The sequence below is a fragment of the Danio rerio genome, chromosome 4 (genome assembly GCF_049306965.1).
Source record: "Danio rerio strain Tuebingen ecotype United States chromosome 4, GRCz12tu, whole genome shotgun sequence".
Lineage (NCBI taxonomy): Eukaryota > Metazoa > Chordata > Actinopteri > Cypriniformes > Danionidae > Danio > Danio rerio.
In genome coordinates this window covers 56,260,743-56,283,933 of record NC_133179.1, presented here as the reverse complement: position 1 = coordinate 56,283,933, position 23,191 = coordinate 56,260,743, and the positions used below count along the sequence as shown (strand labels likewise).

At 51.8% G+C, this 23,191-nt stretch overlaps 2 protein-coding genes, 1 long non-coding RNA gene, 12 other non-coding genes and 1 pseudogene across 16 annotated transcripts in view; 13 read left to right on the top strand and 3 right to left on the bottom strand.

The window, feature by feature from the left end:
- Positions 1 to 23,191, bottom strand: part of si:ch73-110p20.1 — a 592,105-nt gene that overhangs the window by 13,582 nt on the left and 555,332 nt on the right.
- LOC137491103 (uncharacterized) overlaps positions 1 to 23,191 on the bottom strand; it is a 1,183,352-nt gene that overhangs the window by 1,065,865 nt on the left and 94,296 nt on the right. The gene's annotated exons all lie outside the window — the stretch shown is intronic.
- The window catches only part of LOC137489733 (uncharacterized), a 281,585-nt gene that overhangs the window by 205,712 nt on the left and 52,682 nt on the right, over positions 1 to 23,191 (bottom strand). The gene's annotated exons all lie outside the window — the stretch shown is intronic.
- Positions 3,778 to 3,933, top strand: LOC141384171 (U1 spliceosomal RNA; annotated as a pseudogene).
- On the top strand, positions 5,323 to 5,486 carry LOC137489775 (U1 spliceosomal RNA). Its single transcript, XR_011009149.2, has one exon. It is a non-coding gene; the product is annotated as a U1 spliceosomal RNA (small nuclear RNA).
- On the top strand, positions 6,876 to 7,039 carry LOC141384042 (U1 spliceosomal RNA). The gene has a single exon (XR_012405091.1). It is a non-coding gene; the product is annotated as a U1 spliceosomal RNA (small nuclear RNA).
- Positions 8,429 to 8,592, top strand: LOC141384041 (U1 spliceosomal RNA). Its single transcript, XR_012405090.1, has one exon. It is a non-coding gene; the product is annotated as a U1 spliceosomal RNA (small nuclear RNA).
- LOC141384040 (U1 spliceosomal RNA) lies at positions 9,983 to 10,146 on the top strand. Its single transcript, XR_012405089.1, has one exon. It is a non-coding gene; the product is annotated as a U1 spliceosomal RNA (small nuclear RNA).
- On the top strand, positions 11,537 to 11,700 carry LOC141384158 (U1 spliceosomal RNA). The gene has a single exon (XR_012405214.1). It is a non-coding gene; the product is annotated as a U1 spliceosomal RNA (small nuclear RNA).
- On the top strand, positions 13,090 to 13,253 carry LOC141384142 (U1 spliceosomal RNA). Its single transcript, XR_012405198.1, has one exon. It is a non-coding gene; the product is annotated as a U1 spliceosomal RNA (small nuclear RNA).
- On the top strand, positions 14,643 to 14,806 carry LOC141384039 (U1 spliceosomal RNA). The gene has a single exon (XR_012405088.1). It is a non-coding gene; the product is annotated as a U1 spliceosomal RNA (small nuclear RNA).
- Positions 16,196 to 16,359, top strand: LOC141384038 (U1 spliceosomal RNA). The gene has a single exon (XR_012405087.1). It is a non-coding gene; the product is annotated as a U1 spliceosomal RNA (small nuclear RNA).
- Positions 17,750 to 17,913, top strand: LOC141384140 (U1 spliceosomal RNA). The gene has a single exon (XR_012405196.1). It is a non-coding gene; the product is annotated as a U1 spliceosomal RNA (small nuclear RNA).
- Positions 19,304 to 19,467, top strand: LOC141384036 (U1 spliceosomal RNA). Its single transcript, XR_012405086.1, has one exon. It is a non-coding gene; the product is annotated as a U1 spliceosomal RNA (small nuclear RNA).
- Positions 20,858 to 21,021, top strand: LOC141384157 (U1 spliceosomal RNA). Its single transcript, XR_012405213.1, has one exon. It is a non-coding gene; the product is annotated as a U1 spliceosomal RNA (small nuclear RNA).
- On the top strand, positions 22,411 to 22,574 carry LOC141384141 (U1 spliceosomal RNA). Its single transcript, XR_012405197.1, has one exon. It is a non-coding gene; the product is annotated as a U1 spliceosomal RNA (small nuclear RNA).

Here is a 23,191-nt window from a genome sequence, read left to right as displayed (position 1 = left end):
TACTGCAAAGAAAGAGAAACTCACTTTGGGTTAACAAATAATGTAATCCCACACATTTCAAGTAATTGTGCAGTTAATTCTCTTAAAATGAATGAATGAATTCTCTTATTGAATTTTCTGAGAGCTTATGATTATATTTTGTCTTCCCAAAATAGCATGTACTGAAACACAAAATTATATAAATATAATTTAATAAGAACGTGACGTGGTGGCACAATAGGTAGTGCTGTCGCCTTACAGCAAGGATGCTGACTCGAGCCGCAGCTGGATCAGCAGGCATTTCTGTGTGTAGTTTGCAAATTCTCTCTGCGTTTGCGTGGGTTTTCTCTGGGTGCTCCGGTTTTGCCTACAAGTCCAAAGACATGGGGTACAGGTGAATTGGGTAGGCTAAATTGTCTGTAGTGTATGAGTGAGAACAAGCGTATATGGTTGTTTCCCAGTGATGGCTTGCAGCTGGAAGGGCATCCACTGCGTAAAACATATGCTGGATAAGTTGACAGTTCATTCCGCTGTGGTGACCCCAGATTAATAAAGGGACTAAGCAGAAAAGAAAATGAATGAATGAATGAATGAATGAATGAATTTAATAAGAGTTAAACTGATCTGTTAACATGTCTGTCAGGAGCTGATCTACCTGTTGTCAAACTGATGAAAATGTTTTCTCAATTTACTTTAACATTTTTGTGTTTGTTTATGTTTTTATAACTTGCAGCCATTGTTAAATTTAAAAGTATTTTAAACATGCATGGACATCTAAATGCATATAGGGCACATATCTCAAAACATTATAAAATATTTCCAGATAAATCAATTTTGAATTAAAATGTATATTAATCTCCAGACTTGCATCTTCCTGATCTTTTTAAAAGAACGGCCATTCGTTTGCTCATCACTGTTTTACAAGTGTCTGGCAGTCAGTCAAAAATATACTTACATATAAAGATGTTCATCAGCAACACGGCACTTAGGTTAAACTTAGACCTCCTTTTCAGTTGATGTGGAAAACAAAAGCAAAAGAAAGAAAAAACAAAACGACTGAATACAAGTTGCATATCATGCCTGTACAAATCAAAAATTATTCATTTAGGGCTTAAATTGTCTTGTTTGAGGATGAGTTAAGGTGTAAGGGATGGGTGAACAGTGTAAATATACATGTAATTCATAGCTATGATGTAAAGCTAAATTTTCAGCATCATTACTCAAGTCTTCAGTGTCACTTGATCTTTCAGAAATCTTTTTTTAAGATGTTGATTTAGTGCTTGAGGTTGAACTAATATAATGGTGATTATCAAATGGTGCTGATTTGCTGCTCAAGAAACATTTCGGATTGCTATCAATGCTAAAAACAGATGTGATGACAAATAATTTAGTGTAAACTTTTTTCTAAGATTTAATAAATCAATTAATCATAAAAAATTAAACAAAATAAAAATCACAAATATTACTTCATTAGCAGCAAATCTATATATTTACTAAGTTCTGAAGAATCATGTGATGTGAAATTTAATACCACTCACATGTTTCAATGTCAAAACTTTCTTAAAACAACTGCAATACAGACAAGTAACAGATGCATAATATATAGACATGTAACATTTGCATAATTATGTGCAATGGAAATTCATATGAATTAATCCTATGCTTAAAGTTACCTGTCTTTCCTGTATCTCTGTGATCAGCTCCCTTCAGAAATTTAGGAATCTTGAGTTATATTTTCTGTAGCAGGAGGTTATTCTCTCACTCCTGAAACCACAGAACACTTTTTTACTTAACATTTAGTTTAAGATACCATGAAATATCAAAACACGATTGAACTTTTGATTCACGGTCCTTTACAGTACAATGCGTATTTTAGACTACATATGGAGTGCATTCAATAAAACATTGACAAAACCTCTCATCTACACATAAAGAATAAATAAAAGCCAAAACTTTAACAAACAAGTTTAACAAGAGCTAACATTAAGTAAGTTAACGTAATATTACCCTGACGCTAACGTTACCAGTGCTAATATGCTAACGGACTTTTACGAAGACTTACCACTCTTATATAACATACTATTCAACTGAATATTCATCAATTGCCAATAATAAATGTGTGAGGAACAGTTTTATGTAGTATTTGCTTTGTTTTAGGGACTAAACTTACCTGAAAACAGTCAAAACGGCAGCTTGAGAGAAGTCGTGTTGTGTCTTTTGGGTGGTGTCGTGTCGTGTTAGCTTCGTTTCCCATAGCAACATCCTCTCCGCTCCAGTGTTTGAAGACGCGCGCGCGCACATTAAAGTCTTGCAGTATTACATTTATAAACATGATCACTCCATAGACAATTTAAATAATAACCTTGTATTTTAAATCTTGAATTTAAAATGTATTTAGCAGTTTTATATACGCTATTATTTTTAAGACGAGCTTTATAGCCTACTAAACTGTTACAAAACAAACACTTTATTTGTGCATCAGATTCACTGTCAAAAATAAATAACCAATAAATATAAATGCAAGTATATATAAAACAAAGATGTCACTCTGTAAAAAGGTGTTTATTTTAATTAAACAGCCGAAATGCAGAACATACTTGATTTTTACACTGGGAAATGTAGAAAAAGCCACAATAAAAAAAGCAAACAGCAGTTAACACCAGAAAAAAACAACGTTTTCATTATTAAAGCATAACAATAAAACTTTTTATATTTTAATGAATTGAAATCATGTATTGTAGGCATTTTGGTCAGTTTTACTGCATTAATGTAGGCTATTTAAAGCTGGACCGACCGACGCAGTTCACATGATGCATGTCGCGTTGTCTAATTTATTATGCACGCAAAAACTTACTTGTAAACCAAATATGTTGCCGGATTCTTTCATGGGTATGAGAGATAAAGTGCTTCGTCGGCCTCTGGTCGTTAACCGATGCAGAGCCGACGTTTGTTGAGCTGGAACAATAGAACACACGACCGAACGATCATGCGTATGTTTGGCCGATCATATACCGATGTTAGAATTAAAGGGGCCGACGTGTTGACCTTCGGCCGACGTCGGCCCAACGTATGTGTGCTGTCTGGGAGGTGAACGTCTGACGGCGCAGCGTCACACACACAGACAAAATACTGCACACACAGTAAAATATATCAAACGTGATGTGAGCAAAACATACTGTTTATCAGAACAGGATAAAAATAACCTACCCCTATAAATCACTACAACAGGTGTACTTTATGACGGCGCAGCGTCACACACACAGACAAAATACTGCACACACAGTAAAATATATCAAACGTGATGTGAGCAAAACATACTGTTTATCAGAACAGGATAAAAATAACCTACCCCTATAAATCACTACAACAGGTGTACTTTATGACGGCGCAGCCTCACACACACAGACAAAATGCTGCACAAAGAGTGAAATATTTCCAACGTGATGTGACCAAAACATACTGTGCATCAATATAACAGTATAAAAATAACTTATCACACAAAATCTCTATGACAGGTGTACTTTTTGAAGGCGCAGCCTCACGAATACTGCACAAAGAGTGAGATATTTCAAACGTGCCTTGACCAAAACATACTGTGCATCAATATAACAGTATAAAAATAACTTACCACACGAAATCACTTCAGCATATGAATTTATCTCGACAGCAGATGAACTCTCTGACCCGATAAATTGTGAGCGTCCAGAGCGAGAGAAACTTTAGAAAATCCTCAGCGCTGATTGGCCGTGATTTGAAACTTTAGACAATGCAGCCCTCCGATTGGCCCAGGGTCTAATCAAACTGTAGACAATCGCGGTTTTTCATTGGACAAGAGTCTACAGTCTACAGTTTACATTGCACGTTCAGTGGGCAGATGTCTGCGAATTCCCCAAATGTGGGAATCTCGACTGCATAATTTCTGGTAGTGGGGGACTGCGTTCGCGCTCTCCCCTGAGCACAGTGGTTCAAGACAGAGCTCAGGCGGTAGCGTCGGACCCGGCTGGAGCCAAGTGGTGCTCGCTGCAGAGCCATTTGAGGAGAGCTGAGCTCCAGCGAGGGGGAGCTTAAGCTTGAGCTCCACCTTTTTTGCACTTCTTCTACGAGTGATGTCACTGGGGGTAGGGTTAGGGGTGGGGTTGGTGTACGCATTAAAACAGCTTACAGGAGGAGGAGCGACAGCTCATGCTCCCCCTCGCTGGAGCTCAGCTCTCCTCGAATGGCTCTGCAGCGAGCACCCCCTCGCTGGAGCGGCGCTTCCCTCTCTTCCTCGTCCTCTGCCAAGCCTCTTTTGCTCCAGTAGAGCCGCGCGCGCCTGTGGAAGGCCTGCCCACCCGTCGCTAGAAGAGTCTGTTCTGACGCCGAAAACTACTCGAAGGTCCCCCCTCAAAGCGGTTTGACCAGGTGAAGGAACACGCAAAGAGGGCCCCCGGTGGCTTTTGTCCGCCAAGCGAGTGTGCCCTGTGGAATGTCAGAATTTTATTTTTACCGGCCTGCCGCTGTTACTGACGGAACGAATGCAGACCGTGTGAAAGGTCATCATTTTATCTGCCATTAAGTAAGCGAACGCTTCTGCTCGGATCAGAGGTAACTTTGTTTCAAGAACTGCAATCTTTTGCAGACGTCTGTGGCCTTTTGGGCAGAGGGACGGTTCTAAACCAATCTGAACCACAGGCAATTTCGCAGCCAGCCGTCGGTGGTTTCCCGTCCCAGGAATGTAAGGTGCTTGCAGCGGGAGGTTGTTTCGTTAGCGCTTCCGCTTTCGTCAGTGAAGTTCTTTTGCGGAACGTTTGTAGATCCCCTCGTCTTCTTCAAGCTATGTCGTTTGAGCACTGTGCTGATAGGCTGACGTGAGAAAACAGGACACAAAACATACAAGGCAAGAGTGCAAAGCACGGAGCTCTAGGCAAAGGCGGTCCGAACCGCAGCAAAGCAGGAGGTCGACATGTCCAAATAGACCAAATCAGAAACTAAGCAGAGAAAAACGGCATCTGTAGAGAAAGAAAACAGATGGAGGAAAAGAAAGAAAGAACAGGAGGATCCCCTCCCCTCCCCCCATAGAGGGTCTGTTATCCCCAGGTCGAGTGCGTCCGGTGGAATCCATGTGTTGGCAGCCCCAACTGATGACAAAACACAAAGCAAGCATCTGGAGGAAGCTCAAACTCTTCATGCGTTGCCACAGTTACTAGCGAGTGGTTTGCAGGCACAGGCACGTCTGCTGCAAGTACAGCGCCGTCAGGAGACAGGGGTTGCTGGCCCATTCCCCATGCTCGGTGGCTGGGCATCACCGCCCTGGAGTACGGCCGATAGAAAACGGCGGCTGCCATTTGCGCCGCCCGGCAACTCATACTTACCTGGCAGGGGAGATACCATGATCAAGAAGGTGGTTCACCCAGGGTGAGGCTTGGCCATTGCACTCCGGCCACGCTGACCCCTGCGAATTCCCCAAATGTGGGAATCTCGACTGCATAATTTCTGGTAGTGGGGGACTGCGTTCGCGCTCTCCCCTGAGCACAGTGGTTCAAGACAGAGCTCAGGCGGTAGCGTCGGACCCGGCTGGAGCCAAGTGGTGCTCGCTGCAGAGCCATTTGAGGAGAGCTGAGCTCCAGCGAGGGGGAGCTTAAGCTTGAGCTCCACCTTTTTTGCACTTCTTCTACGAGTGATGTCACTGGGGGTAGGGTTAGGGGTGGGGTTGGTGTACGCATTAAAACAGCTTACAGGAGGAGGAGCGACAGCTCATGCTCCCCCTCGCTGGAGCTCAGCTCTCCTCGAATGGCTCTGCAGCGAGCACCCCCTCGCTGGAGCGGCGCTTCCCTCTCTTCCTCGTCCTCTGCCAAGCCTCTTTTGCTCCAGTAGAGCCGCGCGCGCCTGTGGAAGGCCTGCCCACCCGTCGCTAGAAGAGTCTGTTCTGACGCCGAAAACTACTCGAAGGTCCCCCCTCAAAGCGGTTTGACCAGGTGAAGGAACACGCAAAGAGAGCCCCCGGTGGCTTTTGTCCGCCAAGCGAGTGTGCCCTGTGGAATGTCAGAATTTTATTTTTACCGGCCTGCCGCTGTTACTGACGGAACGAATGCAGACCGTGTGAAAGGTCATCATTTTATCTGCCATTAAGTAAGCGAACGCTTCTGCTCGGATCAGAGGTAACTTTGTTTCAAGAACTGCAATCTTTTGCAGACGTCTGTGGCCTTTTGGGCAGAGGGACGGTTCTAAACCAATCTGAACCACAGGCAATTTCGCAGCCAGCCGTCGGTGGTTTCCCGTCCCAGGAATGTAAGGTGCTTGCAGCGGGAGGTTGTTTCGTTAGCGCTTCCGCTTTCGTCAGTGAAGTTCTTTTGCGGAACGTTTGTAGATCCCGTCGTCTTCTTCAAGCTATGTCGTTTGATCACTGTGCTGATAGGCTGACGTAAGAAAACAGGACACAAAACATACAAGGCAAGAGTGCAAAGCACGGAGCTCTAGGCAAAGGCGGTCCGAACCGCAGCAAAGCAGGAGGTCGACATGTCCAAATAGACCAAATCAGAAACTAAGCAGAGAAAAACGGCATCTGTAGAGAAAGAAAACAGATGGAGGAAAAGAAAGAAAGAACAGGAGGATCCCCTCCCCTCCCCCCATAGAGGGTCTGTTATCCCCAGGTCGAGTGCGTCCGGTGGAATCCATGTGTTGGCAGCCCCAACTGATGACAAAACACAAAGCAAGCATCTGGAGGAAGCTCAAACTCTTCATGCGTTGCCACAGTTACTAGCGAGTGGTTTGCAGGCACAGGCACGTCTGCTGCAAGTACAGCGCCGTCAGGAGACAGGGGTTGCTGGCCCATTCCCCATGCTCGGTGGCTGGGCATCACCGCCCTGGAGTACGGCCGATAGAAAACGGCGGCTGCCATTTGCGCCGCCCGGCAACTCATACTTACCTGGCAGGGGAGATACCATGATCAAGAAGGTGGTTCACCCAGGGCGAGGCTTGGCCATTGCACTCCGGCCACGCTGACCCCTGCGAATTCCCCAAATGTGGGAATCTCGACTGCATAATTTCTGGTAGTGGGGGACTGCGTTCGCGCTCTCCCCTGAGCACAGTGGTTCAAGACAGAGCTCAGGCGGTAGCGTCGGACCCGGCTGGAGCCAAGTGGTGCTCGCTGCAGAGCCATTTGAGGAGAGCTGAGCTCCAGCGAGGGGGAGCTTAAGCTTGAGCTCCACCTTTTTTGCACTTCTTCTACGAGTGATGTCACTGGGGGTAGGGTTAGGGGTGGGGTTGGTGTACGCATTAAAACAGCTTACAGGAGGAGGAGCGACAGCTCATGCTCCCCCTCGCTGGAGCTCAGCTCTCCTCGAATGGCTCTGCAGCGAGCACCCCCTCGCTGGAGCGGCGCTTCCCTCTCTTCCTCGTCCTCTGCCAAGCCTCTTTTGCTCCAGTAGAGCCGCGCGCGCCTGTGGAAGGCCTGCCCACCCGTCGCTAGAAGAGTCTGTTCTGACGCCGAAAACTACTCGAAGGTCCCCCCTCAAAGCGGTTTGACCAGGTGAAGGAACACGCAAAGAGAGCCCCCGGTGGCTTTTGTCCGCCAAGCGAGTGTGCCCTGTGGAATGTCAGAATTTTATTTTTACCGGCCTGCCGCTGTTACTGACGGAACGAATGCAGACCGTGTGAAAGGTCATCATTTTATCTGCCATTAAGTAAGCGAACGCTTCTGCTCGGATCAGAGGTAACTTTGTTTCAAGAACTGCAATCTTTTGCAGAGGTCTGTGGCCTTTTGGGCAGAGGGACGGTTCTAAACCAATCTGAACCACAGGCAATTTCGCAGCCAGCCGTCGGTGGTTTCCCGTCCCAGGAATGTAAGGTGCTTGCAGCGGGAGGTTGTTTCGTTAGCGCTTCCGCTTTCGTCAGTGAAGTTCTTTTGCGGAACGTTTGTAGATCCCCTCGTCTTCTTCAAGCTATGTCGTTTGAGCACTGTGCTGATAGGCTGACGTGAGAAAACAGGACACAAAACATACAAGGCAAGAGTGCAAAGCACGGAGCTCTAGGCAAAGGCGGTCCGAACCGCAGCAAAGCAGGAGGTCGACATGTCCAAATAGACCAAATCAGAAACTAAGCAGAGAAAAACGGCATCTGTAGAGAAAGAAAACAGATGGAGGAAAAGAAAGAAAGAACAGGAGGATCCCCTCCCCTCCCCCCATAGAGGGTCTGTTATCCCCAGGTCGAGTGCGTCCGGTGGAATCCATGTGTTGGCAGCCCCAACTGATGACAAAACACAAAGCAAGCATCTGGAGGAAGCTCAAACTCTTCATGCGTTGCCACAGTTACTAGCGAGTGGTTTGCAGGCACAGGCACGTCTGCTGCAAGTACAGCGCCGTCAGGAGACAGGGGTTGCTGGCCCATTCCCCATGCTCGGTGGCTGGGCATCACCGCCCTGGAGTACGGCCGATAGAAAACGGCGGCTGCCATTTGCGCCGCCCGGCAACTCATACTTACCTGGCAGGGGAGATACCATGATCAAGAAGGTGGTTCACCCAGGGCGAGGCTTGGCCATTGCACTCCGGCCACGCTGACCCCTGCGAATTCCCCAAATGTGGGAATCTCGACTGCATAATTTCTGGTAGTGGGGGACTGCGTTCGCGCTCTCCCCTGAGCACAGTGGTTCAAGACAGAGCTCAGGCGGTAGCGTCGGACCCGGCTGGAGCCAAGTGGTGCTCGCTGCAGAGCCATTTGAGGAGAGCTGAGCTCCAGCGAGGGGGAGCTTAAGCTTGAGCTCCACCTTTTTTGCACTTCTTCTACGAGTGATGTCACTGGGGGTAGGGTTAGGGGTGGGGTTGGTGTACGCATTAAAACAGCTTACAGGAGGAGGAGCGACAGCTCATGCTCCCCCTCGCTGGAGCTCAGCTCTCCTCAAATGGCTCTGCAGCGAGCACCCTCTCGCTGGAGCGGCGCTTCCCTCTCTTCCTCGTCCTTTGCCAAGCCTCTTTTGCTCCAGTAGAGCCGCGCGCGCCTGTGGAAGGCCTGCCCACCCGTCGCTAGAAGAGCCCGTTCTGACGCCGAAAACTACTCGAAAGGTCCCCCCTCAAAGCGGTTTGACCAGGTGAAGGAACACGCAAAGAGAGCCCCCGGTGGCTTTTGTCCGCCGAGCGAGTGTGCCCTGTGGAATGTCAGAATTTTATTTTTACCGGCCTGCCGCTGTTACTGACGGAACGAATGCAGACCGTGTGAAAGGTCATCATTTTATCTGCCATTAAGTAAGCGAACGCTTCGGCTCGGATCAGAGGTAACTTTGTTTCAAGAACTGCAATCTTTTGCAGACGTCTGTGGCGTTTTGGGTAGAGGGACGGTTCTAAACCAATCTGAACCAGAGGCAATTTCGCAGCCAGCCGTCGGTGGTTTCCCGTCCCAGGAATGTAAGGTGCTTGCAGCGGGAGGTTGTTTCGTTAGCGCTTCCGCTTTCGTCAGTGAAGTTCTTTTGCGGAACGTTTGTAGATCCCGTCGTCTTCTTCAAGCTATGTCGTTTGATCACTGTGCTGATAGGCTGACGTAAGAAAACAGGACACAAAACATACAAGGCAAGAGTGCAAAGCACGGAGCTCTAGGCAAAGGCGGTCCGAACCGCAGCAAAGCAGGAGGTCGACATGTCCAAATAGACCAAATCAGAAACTAAGCAGAGAAAAACGGCATCTGTAGAGAAAGAAAACAGATGGAGGAAAAGAAAGAAAGAACAGGAGGATCCCCTCCCCTCCCCCCATAGAGGGTCTGTTATCCCCAGGTCGAGTGCGTCCGGTGGAATCCATGTGTTGGCAGCCCCAACTGATGACAAAACACAAAGCAAGCATCTGGAGGAAGCTCAAACTCTTCATGCGTTGCCACAGTTACTAGCGAGTGGTTTGCAGGCACAGGCACGTCTGCTGCAAGTACAGCGCCGTCAGGAGACAGGGGTTGCTGGCCCATTCCCCATGCTCGGTGGCTGGGCATCACCGCCCTGGAGTACGGCCGATAGAAAACGGCGGCTGCCATTTGCGCCGCCCGGCAACTCATACTTACCTGGCAGGGGAGATACCATGATCAAGAAGGTGGTTCACCCAGGGCGAGGCTTGGCCATTGCACTCCGGCCACGCTGACCCCTGCGAATTCCCCAAATGTGGGAATCTCGACTGCATAATTTCTGGTAGTGGGGGACTGCGTTCGCGCTCTCCCCTGAGCACAGTGGTTCAAGACAGAGCTCAGGCGGTAGCGTCGGACCCGGCTGGAGCCAAGTGGTGCTCGCTGCAGAGCCATTTGAGGAGAGCTGAGCTCCAGCGAGGGGGAGCTTAAGCTTGAGCTCCACCTTTTTTGCACTTCTTCTACGAGTGATGTCACTGGGGGTAGGGTTAGGGGTGGGGTTGGTGTACGCATTAAAACAGCTTACAGGAGGAGGAGCGACAGCTCATGCTCCCCCTCGCTGGAGCTCAGCTCTCCTCAAATGGCTCTGCAGCGAGCACCCTCTCGCTGGAGCGGCGCTTCCCTCTCTTCCTCGTCCTTTGCCAAGCCTCTTTTGCTCCAGTAGAGCCGCGCGCGCCTGTGGAAGGCCTGCCCACCCGTCGCTAGAAGAGCCCGTTCTGACGCCGAAAACTACTCGAAAGGTCCCCCCTCAAAGCGGTTTGACCAGGTGAAGGAACACGCAAAGAGAGCCCCCGGTGGCTTTTGTCCGCCGAGCGAGTGTGCCCTGTGGAATGTCAGAATTTTATTTTTACCGGCCTGCCGCTGTTACTGACGGAACGAATGCAGACCGTGTGAAAGGTCATCATTTTATCTGCCATTAAGTAAGCGAACGCTTCGGCTCGGATCAGAGGTAACTTTGTTTCAAGAACTGCAATCTTTTGCAGACGTCTGTGGCGTTTTGGGTAGAGGGACGGTTCTAAACCAATCTGAACCAGAGGCAATTTCGCAGCCAGCCGTCGGTGGTTTCCCGTCCCAGGAATGTAAGGTGCTTGCAGCGGGAGGTTGTTTCGTTAGCGCTTCCGCTTTCGTCAGTGAAGTTCTTTTGCGGAACGTTTGTAGATCCCGTCGTCTTCTTCAAGCTATGTCGTTTGATCACTGTGCTGATAGGCTGACGTAAGAAAACAGGACACAAAACATACAAGGCAAGAGTGCAAAGCACGGAGCTCTAGGCAAAGGCGGTCCGAACCGCAGCAAAGCAGGAGGTCGACATGTCCAAATAGACCAAATCAGAAACTAAGCAGAGAAAAACGGCATCTGTAGAGAAAGAAAACAGATGGAGGAAAAGAAAGAAAGAACAGGAGGATCCCCTCCCCTCCCCCCATAGAGGGTCTGTTATGCCTAGATCGAGTGCGTCCGGTGGAATCCATGTGTTGGCAGCCCCAACTGATGACAAAACATAAAGCAAGCATCTGGAGGAAGCTCAAACTCTTCATGCGTTGCCACAGTTACTAGCGAGTGGTTTGCAGGCACAGGCACGTCTGCTGCAAGTACAGCGCCGTCAGGAGACAGGGGTTGCTGGCCCATTCCCCATGCTCGGTGGCTGGGCATCACCGCCCTGGAGTACGGCCGATAGAAAACGGCAGCTGCCATTTGCGCCACCCGGCAACTCATACTTACCTGACAGGGGAGATACCTTGATCAAGAAGGTGGTTCACCCAGGGCGAGGCTTGGCCATTGCACTCCGGCCACGCTGACCCCTGCGAATTCCCCAAATGTGGGAATCTCGACTGCATAATTTCTGGTAGTAGGGGACTGCGTTCGCGCTCTCCCCTGAGCACAGTGGTTCAAGACAGAGCTCAGGCGGTAGCGTCGGACCTGGCTGGAGCCAAGTGGTGCTCGCTGCAGAGCCATTTGAGGAGAGCTGAGCTCCAGCGAGGGGGAGCTTAAGCTTGAGCTCCACCTTTTTTGCACTTCTTCTACGAGTGATGTCACTGGGGGTAGGGTTAGGGGTGGGGTTGGTGTACGCATTAAAACAGCTTACAGGAGGAGGAGCGACAGCTCATGCTCCCCCTCGCTGGAGCTCAGCTCTCCTCGAATGGCTCTGCAGCGAGCACCCCCTCGCTGGAGCGGCGCTTCCCTCTCTTCCTCGTCCTCTGCCAAGCCTCTTTTGCTCCAGTAGAGCCGCGCGCGCCTGTGGAAGGCCTGCCCACCCGTCGCTAGAAGAGTCTGTTCTGACGCCGAAAACTACTCGAAGGTCCCCCCTCAAAGCGGTTTGACCAGGTGAAGGAACACGCAAAGAGAGCCCCCGGTGGCTTTTGTCCGCCAAGCGAGTGTGCCCTGTGGAATGTCAGAATTTTATTTTTACCGGCCTGCCGCTGTTACTGACGGAACGAATGCAGACCGTGTGAAAGGTCATCATTTTATCTGCCATTAAGTAAGCGAACGCTTCTGCTCGGATCAGAGGTAACTTTGTTTCAAGAACTGCAATCTTTTGCAGACGTCTGTGGCCTTTTGGGCAGAGGGACGGTTCTAAACCAATCTGAACCACAGGCAATTTCGCAGCCAGCCGTCGGTGGTTTCCCGTCCCAGGAATGTAAGGTGCTTGCAGCGGGAGGTTGTTTCGTTAGCGCTTCCGCTTTCGTCAGTGAAGTTCTTTTGCGGAACGTTTGTAGATCCCCTCGTCTTCTTCAAGCTATGTCGTTTGAGCACTGTGCTGATAGGCTGACGTGAGAAAACAGGACACAAAACATACAAGGCAAGAGTGCAAAGCACGGAGCTCTAGGCAAAGGCGGTCCGAACCGCAGCAAAGCAGGAGGTCGACATGTCCAAATAGACCAAATCAGAAACTAAGCAGAGAAAAACGGCATCTGTAGAGAAAGAAAACAGATGGAGGAAAAGAAAGAAAGAACAGGAGGATCCCCTCCCCTCCCCCCATAGAGGGTCTGTTATCCCCAGGTCGAGTGCGTCCGGTGGAATCCATGTGTTGGCAGCCCCAACTGATGACAAAACACAAAGCAAGCATCTGGAGGAAGCTCAAACTCTTCATGCGTTGCCACAGTTACTAGCGAGTGGTTTGCAGGCACAGGCACGTCTGCTGCAAGTACAGCGCCGTCAGGAGACAGGGGTTGCTGGCCCATTCCCCATGCTCGGTGGCTGGGCATCACCGCCCTGGAGTACGGCCGATAGAAAACGGCGGCTGCCATTTGCGCCGCCCGGCAACTCATACTTACCTGGCAGGGGAGATACCATGATCAAGAAGTTGGTTCACTCAGGGCGAGGCTTGGCCATTGCACTCCGGCCACGCTGACCCCTGCGAATTCCCCAAATGTGGGAATCTCGACTGCATAATTTCTGGTAGTGGGGGACTGCGTTCGCGCTCTCCCCTGAGCACAGTGGTTCAAGACAGAGCTCAGGCGGTAGCGTCGGACCCGGCTGGAGCCAAGTGGTGCTCGCTGCAGAGCCATTTGAGGAGAGCTGAGCTCCAGCGAGGGGGAGCTTAAGCTTGAGCTCCACCTTTTTTGCACTTCTTCTACGAGTGATGTCACTGGGGGTAAGGTTAGGGGTGGGGTTGGTGTACGCATTAAAACAGCTTACAGGAGGAGGAGCGACAGCTCATGCTCCCCCTCGCTGGAGCTCAGCTCTCCTCGAATGGCTCTGCAGCGAGCACCCCCTCGCTGGAGCGGCGCTTCCCTCTCTTCCTCGTCCTCTGCCAAGCCTCTTTTGCTCCAGTAGAGCCGCGCGCGCCTGTGGAAGGCCTGCCCACCCGTCGCTAGAAGAGTCTGTTCTGACGCCGAAAACTACTCGAAGGTCCCCCCTCAAAGCGGTTTGACCAGGTGAAGGAACACGCAAAGAGAGCCCCCGGTGGCTTTTGTCCGCCAAGCGAGTGTGCCCTGTGGAATGTCAGAATTTTATTTTTACCGGCCTGCCGCTGTTACTGACGGAACGAATGCAGACCGTGTGAAAGGTCATCATTTTATCTGCCATTAAGTAAGCGAACGCTTCTGCTCGGATCAGAGGTAACTTTGTTTCAAGAACTGCAATCTTTTGCAGACGTCTGTGGCCTTTTGGGCAGAGGGACGGTTCTAAACCAATCTGAACCACAGGCAATTTCGCAGCCAGCCGTCGGTGGTTTCCCGTCCCAGGAATGTAAGGTGCTTGCAGCGGGAGGTTGTTTCGTTAGCGCTTCCGCTTTCGTCAGTGAAGTTCTTTTGCGGAACGTTTGTAGATCCCCTCGTCTTCTTCAAGCTATGTCGTTTGAGCACTGTGCTGATAGGCTGACGTGAGAAAACAGGACACAAAACATACAAGGCAAGAGTGCAAAGCACGGAGCTCTAGGCAAAGGCGGTCCGAACCGCAGCAAAGCAGGAGGTCGACATGTCCAAATAGACCAAATCAGAAACTAAGCAGAGAAAAACGGCATCTGTAGAGAAAGAAAACAGATGGAGGAAAAGAAAGAAAGAACAGGAGGATCCCCTCCCCTCCCCCCATAGAGGGTCTGTTATCCCCAGGTCGAGTGCGTCCGGTGGAATCCATGTGTTGGCAGCCCCAACTGATGACAAAACACAAAGCAAGCATCTGGAGGAAGCTCAAACTCTTCATGCGTTGCCACAGTTACTAGCGAGTGGTTTGCAGGCACAGGCACGTCTGCTGCAAGTACAGCGCCGTCAGGAGACAGGGGTTGCTGGCCCATTCCCCATGCTCGGTGGCTGGGTATCACCGCCCTGGAGTACGGCCGATAGAAAACGGCGGCTGCCATTTGCGCCGCCCGGCAACTCATACTTACCTGGCAGGGGAGATACCATGATCAAGAAGGTGGTTCACCCAGGGCGAGGCTTGGCCATTGCACTCCGGCCACGCTGACCCCTGCGAATTCCCCAAATGTGGGAATCTCGACTGCATAATTTCTGGTAGTGGGGGACTGCGTTCGCGCTCTCCCCTGAGCACAGTGGTTCAAGACAGAGCTCAGGCGGTAGCGTCGGACCCGGCTGGAGCCAAGTGGTGCTCGCTGCAGAGCCATTTGAGGAGAGCTGAGCTCCAGCGAGGGGGAGCTTAAGCTTGAGCTCCACCTTTTTTGCACTTCTTCTACGAGTGATGTCACTGGGGGTAAGGTTAGGGGTGGGGTTGGTGTACGCATTAAAACAGCTTACAGGAGGAGGAGCGACAGCTCATGCTCCCCCTCGCTGGAGCTCAGCTCTCCTCGAATGGCTCTGCAGCGAGCACCCCCTCGCTGGAGCGGCGCTTCCCTCTCTTCCTCGTCCTCTGCCAAGCCTCTTTTGCTCCAGTAGAGCCGCGCGCGCCTGTGGAAGGCCTGCCCACCCGTCGCTAGAAGAGTCTGTTCTGACGCCGAAAACTACTCGAAGGTCCCCCCTCAAAGCGGTTTGACCAGGTGAAGGAACACGCAAAGAGAGCCCCCGGTGGCTTTTGTCCGCCAAGCGAGTGTGCCCTGTGGAATGTCAGAATTTTATTTTTACCGGCCTGCCGCTGTTACTGACGGAACGAATGCAGACCGTGTGAAAGGTCATCATTTTATCTGCCATTAAGTAAGCGAACGCTTCTGCTCGGATCAGAGGTAACTTTGTTTCAAGAACTGCAATCTTTTGCAGACGTCTGTGGCCTTTTGGGCAGAGGGACGGTTCTAAACCAATCTGAACCAGAGGCAATTTCGCAGCCAGCCGTCGGTGGTTTCCCGTCCCAGGAATGTAAGGTGCTTGCAGCGGGAGGTTGTTTCGTTAGCGCTTCCGCTTTCGTCAGTGAAGTTCTTTTGCGGAACGTTTGTAGATCCCCTCGTCTTCTTCAAGCTATGTCGTTTGAGCACTGTGCTGATAGGCTGACGTGAGAAAACAGGACACAAAACATACAAGGCAAGAGTGCAAAGCACGGAGCTCTAGGCAAAGGCGGTCCGAACCGCAGCAAAGCAGGAGGTCGACATGTCCAAATAGACCAAATCAGAAACTAAGCAGAGAAAAACGGCATCTGTAGAGAAAGAAAACAGATGGAGGAAAAGAAAGAAAGAACAGGAGGATCCCCTCCCCTCCCCCCATAGAGGGTCTGTTATCCCCAGGTCGAGTGCGTCCGGTGGAATCCATGTGTTGGCAGCCCCAACTGATGACAAAACACAAAGCAAGCATCTGGAGGAAGCTCAAACTCTTCATGCGTTGCCACAGTTACTAGCGAGTGGTTTGCAGGCACAGGCACGTCTGCTGCAAGTACAGCGCCGTCAGGAGACAGGGGTTGCTGGCCCATTCCCCATGCTCGGTGGCTGGGCATCACCGCCCTGGAGTACGGCCGATAGAAAACGGCGGCTGCCATTTGCGCCGCCCGGCAACTCATACTTACCTGGCAGGGGAGATACCATGATCAAGAAGGTGGTTCACCCAGGGCGAGGCTTGGCCATTGCACTCCGGCCACGCTGACCCCTGCGAATTCCCCAAATGTGGGAATCTCGACTGCATAATTTCTGGTAGTGGGGGACTGCGTTCGCGCTCTCCCCTGAGCACAGTGGTTCAAGACAGAGCTCAGGCGGTAGCGTCGGACCCGGCTGGAGCCAAGTGGTGCTCGCTGCAGAGCCATTTGAGGAGAGCTGAGCTCCAGCGAGGGGGAGCTTAAGCTTGAGCTCCACCTTTTTTGCACTTCTTCTACGAGTGATGTCACTGGGGGTAGGGTTAGGGGTGGGGTTGGTGTACGCATTAAAACAGCTTACAGGAGGAGGAGCGACAGCTCATGCTCCCCCTCGCTGGAGCTCAGCTCTCCTCAAATGGCTCTGCAGCGAGCACCCTCTCGCTGGAGCGGCGCTTCCCTCTCTTCCTCGTCCTTTGCCAAGCCTCTTTTGCTCCAGTAGAGCCGCGCGCGCCTGTGGAAGGCCTGCCCACCCGTCGCTAGAAGAGCCCGTTCTGACGCCGAAAACTACTCGAAAGGTCCCCCCTCAAAGCGGTTTGACCAGGTGAAGGAACACGCAAAGAGAGCCCCCGGTGGCTTTTGTCCGCCGAGCGAGTGTGCCCTGTGGAATGTCAGAATTTTATTTTTACCGGCCTGCCGCTGTTACTGACGGAACGAATGCAGACCGTGTGAAAGGTCATCATTTTATCTGCCATTAAGTAAGCGAACGCTTCGGCTCGGATCAGAGGTAACTTTGTTTCAAGAACTGCAATCTTTTGCAGACGTCTGTGGCGTTTTGGGTAGAGGGACGGTTCTAAACCAATCTGAACCAGAGGCAATTTCGCAGCCAGCCGTCGGTGGTTTCCCGTCCCAGGAATGTAAGGTGCTTGCAGCGGGAGGTTGTTTCGTTAGCGCTTCCGCTTTCGTCAGTGAAGTTCTTTTGCGGAACGTTTGTAGATCCCGTCGTCTTCTTCAAGCTATGTCGTTTGATCACTGTGCTGATAGGCTGACGTAAGAAAACAGGACACAAAACATACAAGGCAAGAGTGCAAAGCACGGAGCTCTAGGCAAAGGCGGTCCGAACCGCAGCAAAGCAGGAGGTCGACATGTCCAAATAGACCAAATCAGAAACTAAGCAGAGAAAAACGGCATCTGTAGAGAAAGAAAACAGATGGAGGAAAAGAAAGAAAGAACAGGAGGATCCCCTCCCCTCCCCCCATAGAGGGTCTGTTATGCCCAGATCGAGTGCGTCCGGTGGAATCCATGTGTTGGCAGCCCCAACTGATGACAAAACACAAAGCAAGCATCTGGAGGAAGCTCAAACTCTTCATGCGTTGCCACAGTTACTAGCGAGTGGTTTGCAGGCACAGGCACGTCTGCTGCAAGTACAGCGCCGTCAGGAGACAGGGGTTGCTGGCCCATTCCCCATGCTCGGTGGCTGGGCATCACCGCCCTGGAGTACGGCCGATAGAAAACGGCAGCTGCCATTTGCGCCACCCGGCAACTCATACTTACCTGACAGGGGAGATACCATGATCAAGAAGGTGGTTCACCCAGGGCGAGGCTTGGCCATTGCACTCCGGCCACGCTGACCCCTGCGAATTCCCCAAATGTGGGAATCTCGACTGCATAATTTCTGGTAGTGGGGGACTGCGTTCGCGCTCTCCCCTGAGCACAGTGGTTCAAGACAGAGCTCAGGCGGTAGCGTCGGACCTGGCTGGAGCCAAGTGGTGCTCGCTGCAGAGCCATTTGAGGAGAGCTGAGCTCCAGCGAGGGGGAGCTTAAGCTTGAGCTCCACCTTTTTTGCACTTCTTCTACGAGTGATGTCACTGGGGGTAGGGTTAGGGGTGGGGTTGGTGTACGCATTAAAACAGCTTACAGGAGGAGGAGCGACAGCTCATGCTCCCCCTCGCTGGAGCTCAGCTCTCCTCGAATGGCTCTGCAGCGAGCACCCCCTCGCTGGAGCGGCGCTTCCCTCTCTTCCTCGTCCTCTGCCAAGCCTCTTTTGCTCCAGTAGAGCCGCGCGCGCCTGTGGAAGGCCTGCCCACCCGTCGCTAGAAGAGCCCGTTCTGACGCCGAAAACTACTCGAAAGGTCCCCCCTCAAAGCGGTTTGACCAGGTGAAGGAACACGCAAAGAGAGCCCCCGGTGGCTTTTGTCCGCCGAGCGAGTGTGCCCTGTGGAATGTCAGAATTTTATTTTTACCGGCCTGCCGCTGTTACTGACGGAACGAATGCAGACCGTGTGAAAGGTCATCATTTTATCTGCCATTAAGTAAGCGAACGCTTCGGCTCGGATCAGAGGTAACTTTGTTTCAAGAACTGCAATCTTTTGCAGACGTCTGTGGCGTTTTGGGTAGAGGGACGGTTCTAAACCAATCTGAACCAGAGGCAATTTCGCAGCCAGCCGTCGGTGGTTTCCCGTCCCAGGAATGTAAGGTGCTTGCAGCGGGAGGTTGTTTCGTTAGCGCTTCCGCTTTCGTCAGTGAAGTTCTTTTGCGGAACGTTTGTAGATCCCGTCGTCTTCTTCAAGCTATGTCGTTTGATCACTGTGCTGATAGGCTGACGTAAGAAAACAGGACACAAAACATACAAGGCAAGAGTGCAAAGCACGGAGCTCTAGGCAAAGGCGGTCCGAACCGCAGCAAAGCAGGAGGTCGACATGTCCAAATAGACCAAATCAGAAACTAAGCAGAGAAAAACGGCATCTGTAGAGAAAGAAAACAGATGGAGGAAAAGAAAGAAAGAACAGGAGGATCCCCTCCCCTCCCCCCATAGAGGGTCTGTTATCCCCAGGTCGAGTGCGTCCGGTGGAATCCATGTGTTGGCAGCCCCAACTGATGACAAAACACAAAGCAAGCATCTGGAGGAAGCTCAAACTCTTCATGCGTTGCCACAGTTACTAGCGAGTGGTTTGCAGGCACAGGCACGTCTGCTGCAAGTACAGCGCCGTCAGGAGACAGGGGTTGCTGGCCCATTCCCCATGCTCGGTGGCTGGGCATCACCGCCCTGGAGTACGGCCGATAGAAAACGGCGGCTGCCATTTGCGCCGCCCGGCAACTCATACTTACCTGGCAGGGGAGATACCATGATCAAGAAGGTGGTTCACCCAGGGCGAGGCTTGGCCATTGCACTCCGGCCACGCTGACCCCTGCGAATTCCCCAAATGTGGGAATCTCGACTGCATAATTTCTGGTAGTGGGGGACTGCGTTCGCGCTCTCCCCTGAGCACAGTGGTTCAAGACAGAGCTCAGGCGGTAGCGTCGGACCCGGCTGGAGCCAAGTGGTGCTCGCTGCAGAGCCATTTGAGGAGAGCTGAGCTCCAGCGAGGGGGAGCTTAAGCTTGAGCTCCACCTTTTTTGCACTTCTTCTACGAGTGATGTCACTGGGGGTAGGGTTAGGGGTGGGGTTGGTGTACGCATTAAAACAGCTTACAGGAGGAGGAGCGACAGCTCATGCTCCCCCTCGCTGGAGCTCAGCTCTCCTCAAATGGCTCTGCAGCGAGCACCCTCTCGCTGGAGCGGCGCTTCCCTCTCTTCCTCGTCCTTTGCCAAGCCTCTTTTGCTCCAGTAGAGCCGCGCGCGCCTGTGGAAGGCCTGCCCACCCGTCGCTAGAAGAGCCCGTTCTGACGCCGAAAACTACTCGAAAGGTCCCCCCTCAAAGCGGTTTGACCAGGTGAAGGAACACGCAAAGAGAGCCCCCGGTGGCTTTTGTCCGCCGAGCGAGTGTGCCCTGTGGAATGTCAGAATTTTATTTTTACCGGCCTGCCGCTGTTACTGACGGAACGAATGCAGACCGTGTGAAAGGTCATCATTTTATCTGCCATTAAGTAAGCGAACGCTTCGGCTCGGATCAGAGGTAACTTTGTTTCAAGAACTGCAATCTTTTGCAGACGTCTGTGGCGTTTTGGGTAGAGGGACGGTTCTAAACCAATCTGAACCAGAGGCAATTTCGCAGCCAGCCGTCGGTGGTTTCCCGTCCCAGGAATGTAAGGTGCTTGCAGCGGGAGGTTGTTTCGTTAGCGCTTCCGCTTTCGTCAGTGAAGTTCTTTTGCGGAACGTTTGTAGATCCCGTCGTCTTCTTCAAGCTATGTCGTTTGATCACTGTGCTGATAGGCTGACGTAAGAAAACAGGACACAAAACATACAAGGCAAGAGTGCAAAGCACGGAGCTCTAGGCAAAGGCGGTCCGAACCGCAGCAAAGCAGGAGGTCGACATGTCCAAATAGACCAAATCAGAAACTAAGCAGAGAAAAACGGCATCTGTAGAGAAAGAAAACAGATGGAGGAAAAGAAAGAAAGAACAGGAGGATCCCCTCCCCTCCCCCCATAGAGGGTCTGTTATGCCCAGATCGAGTGCGTCCGGTGGAATCCATGTGTTGGCAGCCCCAACTGATGACAAAACATAAAGCAAGCATCTGGAGGAAGCTCAAACTCTTCATGCGTTGCCACAGTTACTAGCGAGTGGTTTGCAGGCACAGGCACGTCTGCTGCAAGTACAGCGCCGTCAGGAGACAGGGGTTGCTGGCCCATTCCCCATGCTCGGTGGCTGGGCATCACCGCCCTGGAGTACGGCCGATAGAAAACGGCAGCTGCCATTTGCGCCACCCGGCAACTCATACTTACCTGACAGGGGAGATACCTTGATCAAGAAGGTGGTTCACCCAGGGCGAGGCTTGGCCATTGCACTCCGGCCACGCTGACCCCTGCGAATTCCCCAAATGTGGGAATCTCGACTGCATAATTTCTGGTAGTAGGGGACTGCGTTCGCGCTCTCCCCTGAGCACAGTGGTTCAAGACAGAGCTCAGGCGGTAGCGTCGGACCTGGCTGGAGCCAAGTGGTGCTCGCTGCAGAGCCATTTGAGGAGAGCTGAGCTCCAGCGAGGGGGAGCTTAAGCTTGAGCTCCACCTTTTTTGCACTTCTTCTACGAGTGATGTCACTGGGGGTAGGGTTAGGGGTGGGGTTGGTGTACGCATTAAAACAGCTTACAGGAGGAGGAGCGACAGCTCATGCTCCCCCTCGCTGGAGCTCAGCTCTCCTCGAATGGCTCTGCAGCGAGCACCCCCTCGCTGGAGCGGCGCTTCCCTCTCTTCCTCGTCCTCTGCCAAGCCTCTTTTGCTCCAGTAGAGCCGCGCACGCCTGTGGAAGGCCTGCCCACCCGTCGCTAGAAGAGTCTGTTCTGACGCCGAAAACTACTCGAAGGTCCCCCCTCAAAGCGGTTTGACCAGGTGAAGGAACACGCAAAGAGAGCCCCCGGTGGCTTTTGTCCGCCAAGCGAGTGTGCCCTGTGGAATGTCAGAATTTTATTTTTACCGGCCTGCCGCTGTTACTGACGGAACGAATGCAGACCGTGTGAAAGGTCATCATTTTATCTGCCATTAAGTAAGCGAACGCTTCTGCTCGGATCAGAGGTAACTTTGTTTCAAGAACTGCAATCTTTTGCAGACGTCTGTGGCCTTTTGGGCAGAGGGACGGTTCTAAACCAATCTGAACCACAGGCAATTTCGCAGCCAGCCGTCGGTGGTTTCCCGTCCCAGGAATGTAAGGTGCTTGCAGCGGGAGGTTGTTTCGTTAGCGCTTCCGCTTTCGTCAGTGAAGTTCTTTTGCGGAACGTTTGTAGATCCCCTCGTCTTCTTCAAGCTATGTCGTTTGAGCACTGTGCTGATAGGCTGACGTGAGAAAACAGGACACAAAACATACAAGGCAAGAGTGCAAAGCACGGAGCTCTAGGCAAAGGCGGTCCGAACCGCAGCAAAGCAGGAGGTCGACATGTCCAAATAGACCAAATCAGAAACTAAGCAGAGAAAAACGGCATCTGTAGAGAAAGAAAACAGATGGAGGAAAAGAAAGAAAGAACAGGAGGATCCCCTCCCCTCCCCCCATAGAGGGTCTGTTATCCCCAGGTCGAGTGCGTCCGGTGGAATCCATGTGTTGGCAGCCCCAACTGATGACAAAACACAAAGCAAGCATCTGGAGGAAGCTCAAACTCTTCATGCGTTGCCACAGTTACTAGCGAGTGGTTTGCAGGCACAGGCACGTCTGCTGCAAGTACAGCGCCGTCAGGAGACAGGGGTTGCTGGCCCATTCCCCATGCTCGGTGGCTGGGCATCACCGCCCTGGAGTACGGCCGATAGAAAACGGCGGCTGCCATTTGCGCCGCCCGGCAACTCATACTTACCTGGCAGGGGAGATACCATGATCAAGAAGTTGGTTCACTCAGGGCGAGGCTTGGCCATTGCACTCCGGCCACGCTGACCCCTGCGAATTCCCCAAATGTGGGAATCTCGACTGCATAATTTCTGGTAGTGGGGGACTGCGTTCGCGCTCTCCCCTGAGCACAGTGGTTCAAGACAGAGCTCAGGCGGTAGCGTCGGACCCGGCTGGAGCCAAGTGGTGCTCGCTGCAGAGCCATTTGAGGAGAGCTGAGCTCCAGCGAGGGGGAGCTTAAGCTTGAGCTCCACCTTTTTTGCACTTCTTCTACGAGTGATGTCACTGGGGGTAAGGTTAGGGGTGGGGTTGGTGTACGCATTAAAACAGCTTACAGGAGGAGGAGCGACAGCTCATGCTCCCCCTCGCTGGAGCTCAGCTCTCCTCGAATGGCTCTGCAGCGAGCACCCCCTCGCTGGAGCGGCGCTTCCCTCTCTTCCTCGTCCTCTGCCAAGCCTCTTTTGCTCCAGTAGAGCCGCGCGCGCCTGTGGAAGGCCTGCCCACCCGTCGCTAGAAGAGTCTGTTCTGACGCCGAAAACTACTCGAAGGTCCCCCCTCAAAGCGGTTTGACCAGGTGAAGGAACACGCAAAGAGAGCCCCCGGTGGCTTTTGTCCGCCAAGCGAGTGTGCCCTGTGGAATGTCAGAATTTTATTTTTACCGGCCTGCCGCTGTTACTGACGGAACGAATGCAGACCGTGTGAAAGGTCATCATTTTATCTGCCATTAAGTAAGCGAACGCTTCT